The sequence below is a fragment of the Ursus arctos genome, unplaced genomic scaffold (assembly GCF_023065955.2).
Source record: "Ursus arctos isolate Adak ecotype North America unplaced genomic scaffold, UrsArc2.0 scaffold_16, whole genome shotgun sequence".
NCBI lineage: Eukaryota > Metazoa > Chordata > Mammalia > Carnivora > Ursidae > Ursus > Ursus arctos.
The window spans coordinates 36,948,216-36,966,804 of record NW_026622830.1 but is presented as its reverse complement, the minus strand read 5'-3'; the positions used below and the strand labels follow the sequence as shown (position 1 = coordinate 36,966,804).

At 46.4% G+C, this 18,589-nt stretch overlaps 1 pseudogene; it reads left to right on the top strand.

Moving 5' to 3' along the window:
* Positions 1 to 13,852: 13,852 nt before the first annotated feature.
* Positions 13,853 to 16,343, top strand: LOC130543914 (endogenous retrovirus group V member 1 Env polyprotein-like; annotated as a pseudogene).
* The last annotated feature ends 2,246 nt before the right edge of the window (positions 16,344 to 18,589 follow it).

Below are 18,589 nucleotides of genomic sequence, written 5' to 3'. Positions count from 1 at the left end.
CTCACCTGGCCCCTGGGAGATGGGTCAGTGTCCTGAATTCAGATTCATCACCCCAGGCTGGAGAATTCAGCCCAGGAATATGGATCTCTGGCACGAATACCGTGCTTATGGAAGGTAAACCCTCCCCAGACCCAGAGAAGGAGTCGAACCAATCTCAACCGATCATGGGGTGCCCACTCTTCTTGCTGGTGGCCCTTTCCGGGGCAGGCTGGCCAGTGAGCTGCATGCCTACATCTGCTGGAAGGTGTCTGGAAGAGGTGGTTTCTTTTGGGGGGAGCTGGGGGCACACAGAACTCCACAGGAAAGAAAGAAAAGCTACCTTTCTTCCCCTTCTGCGTTGTGTGGCAAGGAGGTGGTTGTTGGAGCTACGGGAGGCATCTCGCCGACGAAGGAAGGTTCTGCTGACGCCCAGGGAGGACAGGCTGCAAGTGGAAAAGCGTTTTCGTTCACGAAGGCACAGAGCTGCCAAGCCATTCCAGAGTTGCCTTCATGCACCGGCGGGAGACTGGCAGACAGTGTCCTCTCCAAAATCAGGGGCGCTGGTTTCCTGTCCTTGCACGGGAAGCACCAGTGGATACACTGGGCAAGGGGTCAGTGTCCTCCCAGGCCTGGCGGCCATGGTGGGGAAAAAAGGCAGCTCCTCCGGAGGCTGGACGCGGCTCTTAGCAGAGGCCCTTCCGAAGTTGCTAGAACTCAAGGCAGTCTGTTGTGATGGGTTAGGGCCCCAAGCCCAATGGCACTTGTCCATAAAGCTCCGAGTCCATAAAGAAAACAGGAGGAGGGGAAGGGATGAAGAAATTGGTGTGTGGCCTGGAAAAAACAGAAATGAAAATACAGAAATGACTAAGCTTAGGCTGACATCTTGTGGCTGAGACAGAAAAAGGCGTCCCACTAAGAATAAATGGAGCAGTTGGGGCAACTGCGGGGGGTGCGGGGGTGGGGGGGAGCGGCCTGGAGTCTGAGAACAAGAAACTTGAACTTCTCCTTCCACCTTCATTTTTACTCATCCCCTTTATTATTATACGTCGCATTTCTTCAGCAGTCTTTTTCAGCATAGCTGTAAGAAAAGTAATGTTTTAACTTTAGTGACCACAGACAAACTTATTTCTGGCTAATAATAAATTATTATTATTATGGCTATTTCTGCTTCAGTTAATAAGCCACTCACCTAGTGTCATTAGATGACCTCTTTCTTTAGATGGGCAACGTAACGCAGACTTGAGTGATCTGAATAGCTAGCTAACTAGACGTTAAAAAATGTGCCTCATGGGGCGCCTGGGTGGCACAGCGGTTAAGCGTCTGCCTTCGGCTCAGGGCGTGATCCCGGCGTTCCGGGATCGAGTCCCACATCGGGCTCCTCCGCTGGGAGCCTGCTTCTTCCTCTCCCACTCCCCCTGCTTGTGTTCCCTCTCTTGCTGGCTGTCTCTCTGTCACATAAATAAATAAAATCTTTAAAAAAAAAATGTGCCTCATACATTCCCTTCTTCTTGAGTAGGCCAGCAGGCAAGACCTGGGCCCAGTTTACCTAGAGCGAACCTAGCAGCAATGCCTGAGGTCGCACTGCCAGCAGGTGGTAGATGAGGCCTTGAATGAGGGGCCCTCAGACCCCAGAGCCCAGAGGTGGAGCTAATGGTCATCACTTGCTTCCAATGGGCAGGACAGGCAAGGTGCACGTTGCCTCATTTAATCTTTAACACCGATCTGTAAGGGACATAATGTTATGCTCACTTCACAAGTGAGGAAGCAAAACGCAGGATCGTGGATGCTGGCTCTGTGGGAACCTGAGCCTTGGCCTATTTCCAAAACCCATCCTTGTCATCCACTTTTCGAGATTATCCCCGTCTTGTTGTCCTCCCCCCTATAATCCCCTCCCTTTCTTTTATATGCCTCTCCTATATCCTGGGCTCCCAGGAAATTGTCCTCAGCATTTGTTGCAATGGTTGTCCTTGAAATATTAGTTGATAAAGAGCTATTACTTTTTTTTTTCCAGGGACATTTGCATTATAATAGATAAGGAGCTTTGAACACAGAAAGCCTTTGGGATTGAAAGGGAACATGTCAGACTGCAAAAAATATATGAGGTGAGGACATTTGGGGAGCAGGTAAACAAAGATCTCCTTTAAATAACCCCCACAAAGGCGACACTGTCCTCGGCAGCCTGGGGCTCCCAGACATCAGATTACATATCTGGTGTAATTGAAAATCCAACTGGAGGCAAGCAGTTGTTTACTCGGCATCCTGGACAGATTTATCACGAGACCAACGCACACGGCACCGGAGAAGAGCTAGCAGCTGCTTCTAAAGCAAACAGAGGGGATTCCCCCCTCTATCATTTTGAAAAGGAGTATCGTTAGAATTCCAAAATACGAGGGGCCAAAGCATTTTAATTCCAATTAACTTGCAGTTTTCATTTTTCCAAGAATATATTTGATAACAGCGGACTGGTGTACGATGCGTACTCGGGAGAGAATCCACTCACGGAGCACTTATTAAGGTCAGTGCCATTCTGCGCTTGATTCCAATGCCGTGGCTCTTTTCTCCCGACAGCGAGCAATTCTCTGATACCAGCTGGGTGTCCCGCGATTCTGCTCAATGCTGACACTGTCTACCTGCAGGTGGCATCCGATCCCACGGGGAAAGGGCTGAGTCCCACGAGACTGCTCTTCACTTCCGATGCCAGTCACGAGTCCAAGTCGTCACCTGTGCTTCTGACCAACAGGCCAGACATCAGAGGTTTCCAGGACCACCTCCTTGCATTCAATTCGTTTTCTGGAGCTCACAGGACTCAGGAAACTGATTTACTTACTATGCTACTGGTTACAAAGGGTATTAAAGGGCACAAATTCCCAGCCAGAGAAAGGGATACATAGGGCAAGGTATGGGGATAAGGGCGGGGAGATTCTATGCCCTCTCTGAGCATGCTACTCCCCCAAATCTCCCTATGTTCATGAACTGGGAAGGAAGCTCTCAGAACTCCAACTTTTTGTTTTTTTCTAGAGGGTTCATTGCATAGGCATGATTGATTACTTCATTGGCCATTGGCAATTGAACTCAATCTCCAGCTCCTCTCATCTCCCTGGACATCAAACGGTGGGAATGAATCTAATAATAAGATTGGTTCCCTGGCGACCAGCGCCATCCTCAGGTGCTTTCCAGAAGTCACTGCATTGACATAAACTCAGATGCGGTTGAAAGGGGTTTGTTAAGAATAGTAAGACACCTTTATCACTTGGGGAATTCTAAGGGTTTTAGGAGAGTTGTGCCAGAAACAACTGGGATGAAGACTAAATACATATTTATTATAAATCAGAATATCACAGTCAGGAAACCAGACCCCATGCTAAGCACTGTTTCTAAATTATCTCATTTAATCCCCACAAAACACCTGTGAGGTATATGGATATCTTCATCTTACAGATGAAATATCTGACTACCAGAGGACAGGTGGCCTGTCTGGGGTTATAGGGACAGAGCTGGGAATCTGAGTTTAGACATATCCATAGTATTTACCTCATTTTTTTTTTTTTTGTAGTAAAATGAAATACCAACTCCTATATTTTAAAAAATGTCCTTTTCCCTCTTTGGTAGTTGGTAATGAAGGGAGGGAAAAATTCTTCCTCTACCCTTCAAGGTCTTCCAGCTAGACGAAGAATTAAACTTACTTCTTCAACTTAATTGGCATGACACAGATTAACAGGACAAAAAAACCCTCAGTTTTATTATGTATGCATGAAACCCCAATAACAAAATTGAGACATCAAGAAATATTCACAGCAGATAGTTCTTGTACTTTTTAATTAGAGAGACAGTGAATCTGTGAGGAATTGACAGGTTAAAGGAAACTTAACTTTGGGAGCTTCGATTAGTAAGGAATTCTAAACAGAATTTGGGTTGGGATAGTGAATTTTTACTAATTTTACTAAACAACACGAGGGTTGTTTACAAAGCCTTTCAGCCCTGAATTTCGCATCTCTGGTGATGAGGATGTCTCTTTACCTCCTGGTACAAAGGGCGTACCTTCCATATGGGAGATTTATTTTCTGTTTCCAGGGGGTCAGAGAAGGGTCTGAGTGTTCTTCTTACACAGGCTGTCTTTTAAGTAACTTTTGTTTAAAATAACCAATATACCAAAGTGGCACATTTCGGGCCAACCTGCCCTTGTTCCCCACAGCAAGAAGGGTGGACAGAGACCTAGAACAGGTATTTGAGTCCCTTTTGTTAATTGTAGTTGTACTCAGTCTCCCTGCATTGTGGGAGGCTCTCTCTCTTTTTCTGTCCAGTGGTCCCAAGTTGGAGTCCCCTTTGGGTAACAACAGGTGTTTCCGAGAACCCTGGGGAGTACCAGAATGTTCCTCAGGTGCACATCGAGGCTCACCTCCTCCTTCTTTCTGCCCCTGTAGGGCTGTGAACCCCATTTCCTCCTTGTAGTTATTCTCTCTGGCCCATTCTGCCAAAGAATGTGGACAGTGATGATTCCCCAAAGAACAATTAACACTTGGCTTTTGATTTCAACATTTAAAGATAATTTAAGGAAATTACGATGCAGAAAAGGGAAACAAAGTAAAATACCAGATCCCTTTTTCTAGAATTTGGCAACTTGCTTCTTCTCTGGGGTCCTTCCTGCCCTCCTACCTCCAAAGCCCAAGTTTTCAAGGTCTTCCAGAGTGCAAGTCTGCTGACTCCTGTCCAGAAAACAAAACACCAGTTCCCATCATAATAACCTGTAAGGGGAGCGCTGCAGTGTGAAGATGGCGGCCCTTTATATTTCTAAACAGGATGCTTCTTTCCCAGGACACACAGTCTGCATTTAGCTTGACTTCACCTGTGGAGTCTTTCTCCAGGACACTGGTCCTGCTTGTGTTTGATAAATATTTGAACGACAGAAAGAGTGTGCTAAAAATGTCTCCTCGGGAAACCAAGAGAAGTTTGCCCCCAGTACACCTTTGGTTTCTACCTTTACAACCACAAGAAAGGCATGCTTAAAACGTGTTGTCTTTTCTTAAATTATGGCTGTACAGTAGGGACAAGCAGTTGAATCGCTCCAGGCCTCCACCTGAAGGTAGTAAAACACCTCCCACAAAGTCTTCTGAAGTTAAAATAAGGCAGGTATTAAAAGCATCTTGCAAACTATCAAACACTAGAAAGGCAAGCCCCTACTGTTTGCCTTTTTCAGAGTTGATTGGCCCAATCCTTCTGCAATTGATGAATTAGAGCTCATTAGTTAGCAAGGGGGGTTGGGCTCTTTACATGTAGGCGTATTGGAAGAAATATGCCCAAATTAATCTTTGCATCTCTTGAGATTAATATTTTGAAATATCTGACTATGTTTTTTGATTGTATATATCTGTGTAAATGACACCTCTCTCCTCTTCCTGAAGCAGGGTTTTCCTTTTTTGTTTTTGTTTTTCGTTTTAATTCAAAGAAGGGAAATAGAGAGGTGGCAGGAGAAAACAGAAATTAGGATTAGGATGATTATAGCAGATATTTAAAGAGAAAAAATAATAGTCAGCCCTTGAATGAAATCCAGGGGCCCCTCACCCTTCTTACAAAGCAAGAATCTTGAAAATTCACTTATGATTTGTGATGAGGGATAGAAGCAGAAAAATGTCCACCTTTAGCCCAGGAGGCTGCCTTTCAGCCTGCATCGTTCTGATAAGGATCAAACAGGTGCTCGCTGCTACATTCTCAGAGGGTCTCATGACCGCCTGTACATCTCACTGGTAGTTAATATTGAGCTGAATAATAAGCACCAGAGAAATCTTGCAGAAGTCGTTTTAGAAGTAGAAATTCGAGGACAACATTTATGATCGAATGCTCCCTGTACATCCCCACCTCTTTGAGCACTAAGCATATAATCACCAGCTTCACACAGCAAAAGTCCAGCTCTTTCTGCCCACGGGCCCCGTCCTCGTGCTATAATAAAAGCACCTTTTTGCACCAAAAACGTCTCAAGAATTCTTTCCTGACTGTTCTCTCGCTGCCCCACATCAATTTGTATGTATTTCTGTTTTTATATTATACTTTAAGAAAAGATAACTTGAAAATTCTGTACAAGTCATCTACACTCTACCCCACGACATGAAATGCTACACACGCACCCAGCTTGTGAACAACGTGAAGCCCATCATAAATTAAAATGCATAATTTTTTTCTGCACATTTGTGACTAGTGTGAGCAAAAGCGTGACTTTGCTTCCTGTACTTTTGCTAAAGAAACTGAACAAAAATTAGTGAACCTGGAAAACTCCCAAAATATGATGGCATTTTTCCGTAAGGAAAAATCAAGATACCTTGATATTTAATTTTAGAGTAGTATCAGCCCCAGTTTTCCAGATTAAGTTTCAGGCTGTAGAAGTTTAAGAACAGATTTGGCATCATTGTCTCTGCATATATAGACTTATTGGTTGAAAGAAATTTCGGGGGCACCTGGGTGGCTCAGGCAGTTAAACGACTGCCTTCAGCTCGGGTCATGGTCCCAGGGTCCTACAATCGAGCCCCGCGTCGGGCTCCTGGCTCATTGGGGAGCCTGCTTCTCCCTCTCCCTCTGTCTGTTGCTCTGCCTGCTTGTGCTCTCTATCTGTCTGTCAAATAAATAAATAAAATACTAAAAAAAAAATTTAGTATATTTTTATAGTTATTTTGTAATTTTTAAAACTATCACATCATATTCCGGGAGTTGTTTTTTTTTTTAAAGATTTCATTTCTTTATCTGAGAGAAATAGAGAATGGGGAGAGGGGCTGAGGGGGAGGGAGGGGAGAGAATAGGAAGCAGACTCCCCACTGAACATGGAGCCCAACATGAGGCTGAGCCCAATGTGAGGCTGAGATCACAACCTGAGACGAAATCAAGAGTCAGATGCTTAACCCACTGAGCCATCCAGGCGCCCCTATTCTTGGAGGGCTTAAGTCAGCTTTAACCACAACATTCCCTGATCCTAGCCCGAACCCTCCTGACATAGGCTAAAATTCAGCAAGGTATAGTGGAAGGACTTGTAATTAGAGCAAGGAGGACCTGTGTTGCAGTCTGCCCCCACTTTGTGCTAAAAGGATGAATTGTGTAACCTCAGGCTGCACTGTGTAATTCTGAGTCTCACTATCTGGAGTTAGGTCAGAGTTCACAGGTTTATGGCAAACTCGTCTAGGAGACTGCCCTCACTTCAGATTTCGGCCCTAAGCTTGGGAGTTCCCGGGCCACCTGTACTTCTGAGCTGGCTGTAAATTCAGGAATTCCAATTAGGCCCTCAGGCTTGATAATTTGCTAGAATATCTCACAGATTCAGGAAAGGGCCATACTTATAATTAATTATGAGCTTTTAAATAAAGAATATAAATGAGGAGCAACCGAATGAAGAGATACACAGGCTGTCTAGAAGGGTCCCAAAAGTGAAATTTGCATGTCCTCAGGACATGTTCCCTTCCTGGCACAGTAATGTATGATCACCAACTAGGGAAGCTCACTTGAGATTTGGGTGTCCAGATATTTTATTGTGACTTTATTATGTAGCTGTAATTGATTGGATCATTGACCACATGACTGCCTTCAATGACCAGACCCTCTTCCTTCTTAAGAGGTTGGGTTGATATCATGTGACCCTCCAATAACATGGTTGGTCTTGCCAGCATGGACTGCCCCATCCTGAAACTAGGGGTCCACCAGAGTCACTTCATAAGCAGAAACTCAAGTATGGCCCAAGGGGCCATGAGCAACAAAGACATTCTTGCTACTCAAGAATTTCCAAGGGTTTAGAGGCTCCTTCCTAGGAACCAGAAATAGTCCATCATATATATAACAGGCTGTTTGCACACAGAGCGTTGATGTGAGGATTCTATGAAATGAGGGATTGCAGAACACAGGACACCTTTTCAAGATTCTAGATCTTCTAGGCACCAAGGGCAGGCCACCCCAAGATGGCCCACTTTGGCATAAAGATTATTGTTGAGTCGAAGGCAATCGAGACTCTGCAGGCTCAAGAAAAACTTCTACCCCTCCCTTACCTACATAAAAAAATCTAAATTAAGGGTCTTTTTTTTTTTAAGATTTTTATTTATTTATTAGAGAGAGAGAGAACAAGCACAAGCAGGGAGAGGGAGAAACAGGCTCCCTGCAGAGCAGAGAGCCCAATGTGGGACTCGATCCCAGAACTTGGGATCATGACCTGAGCCGAAGGCAGACATTTAACTGACTGAGCCACCCAGGTGCCCCTAAATTAAGGGTCTTTCCCAGAGTAGTGGTTAGTATCAGAGATAAATTTTACCTGAATGACCCATCTGTATGCAAGTAAATTTCTAATTAGCAAACATCCATTCTACACACCTCCCTGCCCCCGTGAATTGCATTCCTTCCTGTTAACGTCCCGGACCCCTACCCCCTTCTCCTTAGCTCAGGATGATGTATATGTCTGCCCTGAAGGCAGACAGACAGATGCAACCCCATCGCGGCTGACATGCAGCCACCTGAACATTTGTTCCCGTGTCACATGGAGGCAAACCTGCCTCCCGTGTCCCCGGATTGCCACTGCTCTCATTCAGGCTATATGTTTCTCTTTTCCCTTCCTTCTGTCCTCCTTTAACCTCCCTCTTCCTTTCCACACTCTTTCCCCCACTTCTTCCCCTCCCTGGGGTGGCCGCAGACAGCTGCAGCTTCCCTGCTCTCAGCCTGTGCTACTGTGCTCCCTACGCGCTCCCTCTGGCCAGTAACTGACCAGCAGAGGTGGGAGGGGCCCCGCAGCCTGTAACGGCTGTAAGTCTGACAGTCATAGGAAATTTTCCTTCTTTCTCTTTTCTTCTTCTCCCTGAGTTACCTGAATAGACACCCTCAGGGAAGGCGGGTAGAAATGGTTGACTCCCCTGGGTCTGATCACCCTGGGTCAGTGGACAGAGTCTCCCTCCACTGGCCCCTGTTTGGTTTCTCTGCCTGAAGAGACGCCGTCAAGGAAGGCAGGTTGAAATGGTATTTCTTTCTTTCCTTCTCTCTCTCTTTCTCCCTCTCCTTCTTCCAGCTGCCTCTGCTCTACCCACTTCTGGCCTTCAACCTGGAGACTCCTTATTTTCTTTCCCTTTTGAAAGTCCTGGGTACTTCTCCGTCCTCTGTCCCCGCCTGTGGGGAGGAGAACCGTGCAGGCGTTTTTGTCGCCGACCTAGCTGGATTTGTCACCTGGTTAGCTCTCATCGCTGTCTCCATGAAGACCGCCTCAGTAACACGTGGGCACAGGCTCTTTCTGATCCTGAAATCGGTTTCCTCTCTATTTGGTTAGCCACATTATTAATTGTTTTTCAGCCCAAAAATGTTTGGGTTAGGACTGAGCAGGACATGGATTTGGTATAAGATTGGAGAAATGAGAGGGTTGCTCACACAGGCAGTTCCAGACCGCAGGAGCCCCTCCTCTCCTGCACTTGCTCCTTTCTCCAATCTCCGCAGCCTCGTTCCCATGGTAACTGGGCCAGGAGCTGAAGTCTATGCAGAGCCATGCTGGGTCCTAGGGGCTCCACCCAGCCCCAGGTCCCTTGATAGCCGAACACCAGGTTTATCAGTAGTTACAGCAAATGCTCAGGGAAACTCAAAGGACCCCTCCTTGGGCTGCATTCTTAATAACTGGGGCCAGTTTGAATTAGATGGCTTAAAGAAAAAGAAATTAGTTTTCTTTTGTCACATGGCTTGGCCCCCAAAACCCTTTGGATGGTAGAGAGAAGTGGCCACCAGATGGATCCCTTAACTTTAACACTATTCTACAACTGGATCTGTTTTGTAAACAGTCTTAAAAGTGGGGAGATATCCCTTATGTAGGGGCCTTTATGAAACTTATCGGGACTCAGCCTTGCATGGCTGTGTATGTATGGCTCCGTTCCTGCCCCACCCCCAAAGGAGTCCCAGCCACATTTACTTACAGACCGTCTCCTTCTGCTGCCCCTGCATCCTCCCCAAGTGGGGGACACTCCTCAGAGACCAGCTGGCTACCCTCAGCCTCCTACTTCAATATGCCCATCAGCCCCTAAACCCCTATGTTACCCTAGTCCAGCTCCTAAAGACCCAGAACCCCCCAAATCAGAGTCTTTCTCCCATGGGACTCTGATCAGGCTCCAAGTTTCCCCCCTCCTTTGCCTCTATCCCTTCTGGGAGGTGGTTAATGGGCGGGGGGCTGGGGCTGTGGCTGGGGAATAGCTAGAGTACATGTCCCTTTCTCTATGGAAGATTGACGGATATGCGAAAAAAGATTTGTTAGAGTTTCAAAAAAGTTTAGGGATGACTTTGTCAGACGGACTGACCTTCTCACTGACCTGGCAGGAGGTTACTATCATTTTAGTACACTGTTGCACTTCTGACAAAAAAGGTCTCATCCTAAGGAAGGTTAGAGAATATTCAGATGGCTTAATGGCCGCCAGTCTTCCCCACCAAGTCTACCAGGTGGGTGGTGACGCAGTCCCAGAGCAAGACCCTCACTGGGACTATACAGATGCCATAGACTGAGCCAGAACACAGCATCACCTCAGCGGCTCGTCAGAGGGATGGATAAAATCTGTGAATTATGATAAGGTGAGAGAGGTTCCTCAAGAGAAGGCGGAAAACCCCAGTCTTTCTGAGCTGGGTAACAGAAGCATTCAGAAGGTATACCAACACAGACCTGGAGTCTGCAGGGGAAAAGGGCATTGTTTGCCAGGCATTCGTTTTACCCAATCTGCTCCAGACATGAGGAGAAAACTGCCAAAGTTAGAGGCTGGGCCTCAGACGCCACCATCAGCCTCAGTAGAGGAGGCCCTCAAGGTCTGTAATAACAGAGACAAGGCAGGGGAGCTGAGAGAGATCGGAGATTGGCCAAAAAGACACAGCTGCCCTAATTTATCCTCCCTCAGAGGCTCAGAAGACAGGACAACCGACAGGACATCGCCAGCCTCCCAGGAAACCAGCTTTGGAGAAGGGAACGCCGGGAGCACCCCCGTGGGACGCCCTGGCCACACCTGCTTCTCGCTAGTCTCTCCATGAGAACACGTGCATCCTACCCCGACTGACCCAGTGCAGTGCCTGCCCAGCTCCGGCTTCTGCCCGGCGCACCAGTGTCCCTGCAGCGGGGACTCTGGCCACCTTTGCCGGGGCAGGTAGGAAGACCGAAAAGCTTACAGACACTAGAGCTGCCTACTCTGTCATGACCTGGCCTATCAGCCCTTCTCCGACTGCTACTGCATAGCAACCGGGATAGATGGACGGCCTGAGGTAAGGCAATTGACTCCCCCTCTTGCTTGTGAGGTCAGGTCTGCCACTATTATTCATTCTTTCCTGTCTGTGCCTGAGTGCCCTGTTCCCCCGCAGGGAAGAGACCTGCTAAATAAATTTGGAGCCACCATTTTCCTAAAAAAAAAAGAATAGAATTCCAATGGAAATGGAACCTGGGCAGGGATTCCATCCACTGGCACTTCTAAAAGGTCTGGATCTTAACCCTGTAAATATTTCCGAGGAAGTTAGGGGCCATAAACACTTCTGTCTGGGACATACCTATCCAAGGGAAGGCTAAAAATGTTCCCCCAATAAAAATAAAGTCAAAACCCGGAGTGGATTGCCTAGAAAAAGACAATATCTCTTAAAACCGGAGGCTTTAAAAGGAATCCAACTGCTACTTGCTAAATTTTTAGGAAACAGACTAATTAAACCATGTCAATCTCCCAGCAACACCCCAATTCTGCCTGTCTGGAAGCCAAACTGGGAATATCGGTTTGTATAGGACCTATAGGCGGTGAATGAGGCAGTTAGTCCCATTCACCCAGGGTCCCAAATCCATACACCTTACTTACTAGGTTCCTGGGGACACCCAGTATTTCACTGTGCTGGATCTTAAGGATCTTAAAGAGTAGCATCTTAAAGATGCCTTTTTTCTACATTTCTTTCCACGCTGACTCCCAGTACCTTCTTTTCTTTTTTCTTTTCTTTTTTCTTTTCTTTTCTTTTCTTTTCTTTTCTTTTCTTTTCTTTTCTTTTCTTCTTTTCTTTTCTTTCTTTCTTTCTTTCTTTCTTTCTTTCTTTCTTTTCCTTTCTTTTCTTTCTTTCTTTCTTTCTTTCTTTCCTTTTTTTCAGAGAGAGAGAGAGAAAGAGAGCACAGGCAGAGTGGGGCAGAGGGAGAGAGAGAGAATCCCAAGCAGGCTGCGTGCTCACCGTGGAGCCCCATGCAGGGTTTGATCTCACAACCCCGAGATCATGACCTGAGCCAAAATCAAGAGTTGGCTGCTCAACCAACTGAGCCACCAGGTGCTTCCTCTTTTGCTTTTGAGTGGAGACACCCTGACATTCAGGAAGCTACTCAGTATACATGGACTGTGCTCCCACAGGTTTCCTGGGATAATCCGCATCTCTTTGGAAATGCACTGGCGAAGGAACTAAGAGAATTTGACTTAGAGAATGGAACACTGTTGCAATATGTTGATGACCTGCTGTTAAGTAACCTGACAAAGCAAGACTCAGACATTAACCTTAACTTCCTGGGAAAAAAGAGGATATAAAGTCTCCCCGATGAAAGCTCAGATCTCAGGACAGCAGGTTCAATATCTGGCTTCTGTTTCATCTGGATTTCTAATTATGGCCTAATGACAAAGCCCCTATACGAAGCTCTAAAAGGGGAGGAAAAGGAGCCCCTACAGTGGAATAGGGAATGCGAACAAGACTTTGAGCCTTTAAAAATTAAATTAGACAGGGCCCCAGCATCGGGACTCCCATACTGGACAAACCTTTTAGCTGGTATACTCATGAGAGACTGGGAGCTTTGGGGGTTGTAACCCAAAAGCTGAGACCTAACCAGAGACTGGCGGGCATTTCTCAAAACAGCTAGATCCAGGTGCACAAGGACGGCAGAGCTGCCTACAAGTGCTTGCAGCCACCACTCTCCTAGCTAATGAAGCTTCTAAGTTTGCTCTGGGCCAACACCTGGAATGCATAACTCCCCGTCATGTCTAGACAGTACCGGAAATTAAAGGACACCATTGGCTAATGGGAGGTTGGTTAACTAAATACCAGGCCCTCCCGATGGACACGTCAGATATTACTTTAAGAATATGCCAAGCCTTAAACCCAGCTACCTTGCCCCCAGCCCCAGAGGACAAAGTTTACAGCACCAGTGCATAGAGACAATAGAGCAAATCTATTCCAGTAGACCTGACCTCCACGACCAGCCCCTCGACAACCCAGTGGTGGAATGGTTTACTGAGGGGAACAGTTTTATAGAAAAGGGTGTCTGGAAAGCAGACTCTGAAATAGTAAGTCTCAATGAGGTTTCAGAAACAAAATTCCTCCCATCTCAGACCTCAGTTCAAAATGCTGAGTAAATTGCCCTAATCAGGGCCTTACAACCGGGGAAAGGAAAAAAGATTAAGTATTTTTACTGACCCAGAGTATGGGTTCCATGTATTACATGCCCAGGTTGCCATCTGGAAAGAAGGGGGGATTCTAACAGCTACAAATTCCCCAGTAAAGCATAAAGATCTAATCCTGACCCTTTTAGAAGCAGTACCACTCCCCACTCTGGTGGCCATGGTCCACTATAAGGGCCATCAACAAACAGGTCCCTTGTAAGTCAAGGGAACAACAGGGCTGACTGAGGGCCAAAACAGGCAGTTTGATCATAAAATCTTGACTCGGTGATTGGCCCCTCCACGCTCCCCAGTCACCCGCAGCGTTCCCTGCAGGAACAGAAAGGTGATGAAAAATGGAGATATAAAAAAAGAGTACTGGATGGTTCCTAAAGGATGACAAGATCCTCATTCCTGGGGCCCAACTGTGGAAACTCATTAAGCATTTAAATAATGCTACCCACTATGGGAGAGATGGTCTATGGGACTGGGTACAAAAGATCTTTTCAGGAAGGGGACTTAGAAAAATGGTAAAGCGGGTCACCCTCGCCTGTGACTTGTGTGCTCCCAACAACGCCCAGGCCCATCCAATCCCTCCTTCGTTATTAAGCCAGTCCAACACCAAGGTACATACCTGGGGAAGGTTGGCAAATAAACTTCACCCAAATGCCCCCACGATCAGGGTGTAAGTATCTTCCTAGTGTTCATTGACACCTTCACAGGACAGGTCAAAGCCTTTTCCCCTCCATCTGAGAAGGCAACTGAGGTTTGTAAGTCCCTCCCAAAAGAAATAATTACTTGGTTTGGTCTTTTTGAGTCTCTCCAGAGCAGCCAAGGTCGCCCAGAGCTTCTCAACAGCCCTGGGAATAAACTATAAACTACATGCCCCTTGGAGTTCCCAGTCTTCAGGAAAGGTTGAAAAGATGAATCATACCCTAAAGAAAACCTTAGAGAAACTTCATGAGCCTTAGGCCAAATTGCCTCCTATTGCACCCGTCAGGATCCTCACTGCCCTAAGACTGGCCTAAGACTCAGTCCATTGGAAATGACATAGGGGGGACCCTCCCTCGCTGCTGATATTTTACTAGATAGGGAAATAAGCCAAGGCCTGCAGCATATTAATTTGGGCCAGGTGCAAAAACCTATTTTGGATTATGCTAATCGTGTGGTAACAGCACCCCCTAGAGGTAATTTAGAAGAGACCACCCCACTGCGAATTAATCCAGCAGATCCTGTCCTCCTTAAAACTTGGAAAAAGGGCTCCCCAGAAGATTTGCTACCCAAGTGGAAAGGCCCTATCTAGTGATTTTAGCCATTCCAACGGCAGTTAAGCTACAGGGAATCCCTAGATGGGTACATCTTTCCAGGCTAAAACATTTTTCTCCTGGACATCTTCAGGCCAAGAACCACCTTACTCTTGTGAGCCCATGGAAGACCTCAGATACTTGTTTAAGAAGCGACCCTTGGAGTCAGATAAACCATTATGCCTTGGTGGATTGGTTTGCTGAGTTTTCTTTTGGGTGCCCTTGTTTTACTTTTCCTTCTCTACCAATACCGTTTTGGGTCACCTCCACCCCCTGGGAAAGGTCTGTTCTGTCCCTGCTGTGTCTAAAAGACAGAAACCAGAGATGAGATGGATGAGGTAGACCCTTCTCTTGGCCCTTCTCCTGGGAATGAGTCGGGAAGGAAATAACAAAGGGAGGGAAACCTGGAGAGAAAATTCAATTGTCAGCTTTTCTAGCATCGTTGTCTCAGGAAATAATCTTTCTAATGATTGGATCTATTATCACCACCCACAAGAAGGGGTTCCTAAGCTCCAGTTTGTACCTATAAATGAAGATATTAATCTCACCTTGACTTTTAAACCCATTTGGAGCACAGCACTTCTAACAGGGGAACTCAATGATCTTGATGATTTAAGATGTATAGGGCTTATAGACTTTTGGAACCAACCCAGTCTTCAGATTAAGCACCCACTTCTCCGTGAAAAACAGGGACAACCCTGTTGCCCCTGCCAGACAGATACCTGCCTTACTGATATGGGAAGCTCACCCTCTATTTATCCTATGCCATTTTCCTCTTCAAGCTCTTCATGTACCCCCCAACCAGACTCACTGGTGTGTGGACTCATCCCTACTCTCCCCAGGCCACCAACCTAACTCCTCCAGTACGCACTTAAAGGGAACAGCAACCCCTTCCTAGAGGCTCACCTATCAGACCCCATCTGCCTTGGACAGCCAGGAGAGAATAAAAGACTCAGAACTAGATGGGGAAGCCGTTGGATGGAGAGCCTCTGTCTCCCAGATACAGTAATGCACCTAACCGGGGTCCCCTTTTATAAAGATGGCTTAGTTCCTCTTTACCTTGCCAAGCTTGTAGTCACCCCACCCCGCCCCCCATCTATTCCCTCCTGGTCTGCCACAAAATAAACTACCCTATGAATGGAGCTTGGATTCCTCCTTCTCCTTCTTTAGGCAGATAATATTCCCTTCCAGGGAGAGTACACTTTGGGACAATTAGGCCCTAAAGGACCAGGCCCCAAAGGATTAGGCCCCACCATATATAAAGTCACCTCTCAAACCAGACAAAAGAGAGCACTCCAACTCATCTCAGCAGAAATTGGAGCAGCCATAAGACTGGCTGCCCCGAAGCATGTTTCACCTATCATGAAACGACCTCAAGGAACCATATCCAGGCCTTAGACACGCTGGCCTCACATGCTGGTGACACCTTAGAGGGCCTCTGGGAGTACCTAGATTCTTTGGTGAATAGGTTGTACTTGACAGTAGGTTGGCTCTAGAATATCTTCTGGCTGAACAAGGAGGTGTCTGTACAAGAGTCAACAAAACTTGCTGTACAAACATCAACGATGCTGGAGAGGTTGAACTGAATATTCAGATTTACAAATAAGTCAAATGGTTGCATGGGTTAATTATACCAGTGCCCGAACTATGTGGTACTCTATTCCAGGCTATATCCCGAATACTACCTCGTTCCTGCCTTTCCTTGGGCCCCTAGTGGCTCTTATATTGCTGTTACTTTTTGGGCCCTGTCTTCTTAACCTCCTGGTAAAGTTTGTGTCTTCCAGGCTTCAAGAGTTCCAAGTCAAGCTAATGATGATACAAGGATTCCAGCCTACACCACGACAGGAAGATCCAAGTGCCTATAAAGCATTAGACAGTTAGTGGGAGATTTTTACACCTCCAGGGTAGGATAGGAATGATGGCTTCCCGCTCAGCAGGAAGCAGTTTCAGAAGATGAGACCTTTGGCCCCTTCTCCTTAGGAATAAGGAGGGTCAAATCTCTCAGGGGGGAATGACACAGAGTAGGGACACAGGACTCAGGTCCCCTCAACCCTAACTGCTGAATCTAGGCTTCCTGGATAGCAATGCCCTTTGGGTAGATCTTCCGGGATCACTACAACTCTGTGTCTTTGAGTAGTATGTCCTGCAGGAATGCGAAGAGAGGAAGCTCACTGAAAGGAGAGATTCAACTAGGAAGACAGGATAAGACCAGCCTGCACCAAGATGGACCCCAATACTGAACCTTCCCCTCATTATGTTACTAAAAATCATGCCTGGGGTGGAGATTTAACATGCTAATGAGACATGTGATGCATGTGAAAGCATATTCTGATGTTCTGTCTACTCAGAACTGCCTGTGCACCCAACCTCCTATATTCTCCTGTACCAACAGGCCTAGATGTCACTCCTTTCCCACCCCAGCCCCTTTAAAACCTTTTCCCGGAGAGCCAGCCTGAAGGACACTTTCCCTTTGTGCTGTCGCCCTTGTGTTCCAGCTTAAGCCCTAATAAAAGCCCCACCTGGAACTCTTGTTTGGCTTCTAGGCAATTTCTTGTTTAGAGAGCTGAAGGACCTGAGTCGATACGATTAACGCTCATCTCAGCAGGCTCAATCAATGACTGATAGGGCTTGACAGGTGCATTTCTGGCTTCCTCTCCCCTCAGATGGGTTAGTTCTAAGGCATTCTGTTCTGGACTGGTCCCACACTTCCTGAGTCACATTGGTGACAGCTGTCTCAGCAACAACTTCTTTATTGGCAATGTTTCCCTCCCTGTTTCCTTCCCTACCCCTCTCCCTGGTGTTACCTCTATCACCCCAACAAGCTAAATGCCTATAAATTCTCGACTCAGGGTATGTTTCTGGGGAAAACTGCACTGCAACTATGACCAATCATGTTCGCTCCCTATTATGGGTCCTGATAATGTAGATGTATTATCTCATTTCTGTTGTCCCTGAGATCTAGCATCTTGTCTTTACAACCACCGTATCCCATAGCCAATGGACTGCACATAAGAAAGCTGAGGAGGAAGAGGGGTCTTGCCTTATTCTGGTAGATGCGTATGTGTGTGTATACGTGCATGCACAGACAGTTCATATTTTTTTTTTTTTAAGATTTTATTTATTTATTTGACAGAGATAGAGACAGCCAGCGAGAGAGGGAACACAAGCAGGGGGAGTGGGAGAGGAAGAAGCAGGCTCATAGCGGAGGAGCCTGATGTGGGGCTCGATCCCATAACACCAGGATCACGCCCTGAGCCGAAGGCAGACGCTTAACCGCTGTGCCACCCAGGCGCCCCCAGACAGTTCATATTTTAAGAGTAAATATTTATTTAGCATTTTTAGGACAGTTTTCCCTTACCGATACTCTGAATATTAACATGTCCATACTGATACTCTGGAGTTTCATGTAGCCCCAAGGAAATTAACCTGAATGGTGTTAAAGAAAGAAAAATGACGTCTCCTTAAGGTAAATTATCAGATTTCTTACCATATTCATTTATTTATCAGAGAGAACTGTGATTTTATGAGATAAAGTGCAACAGGCCTTTGTTGTGCTTTTCTCATTATTCCTTTTCCTCCTTGTTCCCTCTCCCTTTCCTCACTCCAGTCCTTCCCTACACTGGTCTTTCCTGGACAGCCCCCCCCCCCCCCCCCCCCCCACTTTACAAAGAAGGTGTGCTGTGATGGCTTCTCTAGGCACCTGCCCCAGGGTTAATGCATTTCTGCATAACAAGGCATTTCCCATATCCTCACTTCTCCCTGAAGCATTTCACAAAGGCACTGTGTCCTGAAGAAAGAGTCAAAGGACTGCTAGTCAGAATGTAATTTAGAAGTTGTTGGTTGTTCTTTGAATCCGGAGCTAACTGTAAGTCTTGAGAAAGAAAAGCCTTCAGATTTAAGTTTTGTAATGGAGAATAGACTCAATCTGGCTTCATCAGGAGCCAGATGGGGAGAAATATC